This window comes from Schistocerca gregaria, chromosome 4, assembly GCF_023897955.1.
Source record: "Schistocerca gregaria isolate iqSchGreg1 chromosome 4, iqSchGreg1.2, whole genome shotgun sequence".
NCBI classification, from domain to species: domain Eukaryota; kingdom Metazoa; phylum Arthropoda; class Insecta; order Orthoptera; family Acrididae; genus Schistocerca; species Schistocerca gregaria.
In genome coordinates, this window is record NC_064923.1 from 478,842,411 (window position 1) to 478,845,625 (window position 3,215).

The following is a 3,215-nucleotide window of genomic DNA, read 5'->3' on the forward strand; positions in this document are numbered from 1 at the left end:
CTGTCCATTCCAGGTGGGCCAATAACCTGGCCCGTCCAGCGCACCGCCGTCGTCGGCCTTCCGAAGCGCCGCGCCAAATGCCTACTTCGCTCCCTGCGACGCTCTCCGCCGGAAGCATTAATCCTCCCGACAGCTCTATGTACGTCACCAGACACACTCTCTAACGTTGTACGACACTGCTAGTGCACACGGTGCCAAAAGTAGGACGTCGCTCGCTAGACGCCTGTGCTTATAACGGAATTTGCTGTCTTCATTCGCAACTTATCCAAAAGTTTTTTATCACGCTTCCGCATCTACATCTATATGGATATTCTGCAAATCACGTTTAAGTGCCTCGTAGAGGGTTCATCGAATCACCTTCCCAATAATTATCTATTAATCTAATCTCTCAGAGCGCGCGGAATAATCGAACACCTATGTCTTTCCATGCGATCTCTGATCTGCCTTATTTTATTATGGTGATCGTTTCTCCCTATGTAGGTAGACTAAACTCTCTAAAAAAATCCGCCCGAACAGACCATGGAGACCCAACTTCACCGATCGGCCGCCGTGTCATCTTCAGCGTACAGCACACCGCTCTCCCGACCGTATGTCAGTTCCCGAGACCGGAGCCGCTACTTCTTGATCAAGTAGCTCCTCAGTTCGCCTTACAAGGGCTGAGTGCACCCCGCTTGCCAACAGCGCTCGGCAGACCGGATGGTCACCCATCCAAGAGCTAGCCGAGCCCGACAGCGCTTAACTTCGGTCATCTGACGGGAACCGGTGTTACCACTGCGGCAAGGCCGTTGGCCCCTATGTAGGTAGGCATCAACAAAATATTTTCGCATTCAGAGGAGGAAGTTGGTGAATGAAATTCCGTGAGAAGATTCCCCCACAACGGAAAATGACTTTGTTTTAATTATGTCCACCCCAAATACTGTGGCATGTCCTTCACACTCTCTCCCCTATTTCGCGATAGCAAAAAACCTGCGGCCCTTCTCTGAACTTTCCCGATGTACTCCGTCAGTTCTATCTAGTAAGGATCCCAAACCGCGCAGCAGTATTCCAAAACAGAACGGACAGATGTAGTGTAGGTAATCTTTTTAGTACCTCTTCTACATTTTGTAAGTGTCTTGCCAATAAAACGCAGTGTTTGGTTAACCATTGCCACAATATTTTCTGTGTGTTCCTTCAAATGGCTCTGAGCACTATGGGACTTAACTTCTGAGGTCATCAGTCCTCTGGAACTTAGAACTACTTAAACCTAACCAACCTAAGGACATCACACACATCCATGCCCAAGGCTGGTTTCGAACCTGCGCCCCGTAGCGGTCACGCGGTTCCAGATGTAGCGCCTAGAACCTCTCGGCTACTCTGGCCGGCTGTGTTCCTTCAAATTCAAGTTGTTCGCAATTGTAATTCTTAGGCATTTAGTTGAATTTACGGCCTTTAGATTTGACTGATTCGACGTATAACCGAAATTTAACGGATTCCTTTTAGCACTCATATGAATGATCTCACACTTTTCGTTATTTAAGGTCAATTGCAAATTTTCGCACCATACAGATATCTTTTCTAATTGTTTTGCAGTTTGTTTTCATCTTTTGACGACAGAATCTTGTGCAAACAACCTAAGACGGCTGCTCAGACGTCTCCTAAATCGTTTATGTAGATACGGAACAGTAAACGGCCTATAATCCTACCATTTGGAACGCCAGAAATCACTTTTGTTTTACTCGACGACTTTCAATCAATTACTACGAACTGTGACCTCTCAGACATGAAATTCCGAATCCAGTCATATAACTGTGACAATATTCCATAAGCACGCAATTTCACTACAAGCTGCTTGTGTGGTACAGTGTCAAAAGCGTTCTGTGGAACTCTAGAAATACGGAATGAATTTCACATCCCTTGTCAATAGCATTCAACACTTCGTGTGAGTAAAGAGCTGTGTCGATAGACCGTTTTCTTCGAGGTAGTTCATAGTGTTCGAACACAATATGTGGTTCAAAATCTTTTATCCGCATTTACATCCACTGTTCAATCTATACATCAAAGAAGCAATGACGCGATTAAAAGAAAGGTTCAAGAAAGGGATTAAAATCCAAGTTGAAAGGATATCAATGATAAGATTCGCTGATGACATTACCATCCTCAGTGAAACTGAGAAAGAATTGCAGGATGTGTTGAAAGGAATAAGTAGCCTAATAAATACGGAGTGTGCACTGAGAGGAAATCAAAGAAGGACGGAAGTAATGAGAAGTAGCAGAATGAGACTACAGAGAAACTTAAAAGTAGAGTTGGTGATCGTGAAGAAGTTGACGTAAAGGTATTCTGCTACCTAGGCAGCAAAATAACCCGTGACACACGGAGCAAGGGAGGAATAAAACCTAGAGTAACACTGGACGGATCGGCATTCCTGGCGAAGAGAAATCTACTAGAATCAAACATAGGCCTTAATTTGAGGAAAAAGTTTCTGGGAATGTACGTTTGTAGCACAGCATTGTGTATGGTGGAGGGACGTGGACTGTGGGAAAACAGTACCAGGATAAATTCGAATCACTCACAGAACAACGTTGACAGTTAGTTGGAGTGATGGGGTAAGGACGTAAGTTGCAAGTGCTACTCTCAGATGAAAAGCCCGGCAGAAGAGATGAATTCGTGACGTGCTGCATCACACCAGTTGGAAGACTGATCAAATATGCGAACACCGCCAGAAACGCGTGTTTGAACATAACTGCAAATGCTAACGAAGCCTGGGGGCGGCGCTTTGGCTTCTGCCGCCGAACGACAACTGTGCAGTGTTCTGAATATGTTGAAGGTGTCGACTGTGGTCAGAACAGTGTTCCGTGTAGATGTGAGAACAGTATGTTATAGCTAAGCGAATTCGAAGGTGGGCACATTGTTGGGTGGCTCCATAATCAAGGGAGCCGAAGTGTTTGGTGTTCCAAGAGCCAACATATCGAAGATTTATACTGCATGCAGAGAAGGCGGAGAAACATCATCCGCCGAGTCACAACGTGGACGAAAGTGTGTGTTGAGTGAGTGTGACAGGCGGTCGTTGCAGAGCATCCTGACGAAAAATAAGAGGAACAGAGCCGCAAAAGTCACAATGGAACCGATCGCCGCACTTGTCGAGCCTATCAGCCGCAAAACAACATAATATACATCGAATTGCTAGGGGAGCTGGATTTCTGATACCCCTTGTCAATAACGCAAATGTGCGTAAAAGG

The 3,215-nt window shown here is 45.6% G+C and overlaps 1 pseudogene; it reads right to left on the reverse strand.

The window, feature by feature from the left end:
- Positions 1 to 672: 672 nt before the first annotated feature.
- Positions 673 to 790, reverse strand: LOC126268369 (5S ribosomal RNA; annotated as a pseudogene).
- Between the last annotated feature and the right edge of the window lie 2,425 nt (positions 791 to 3,215).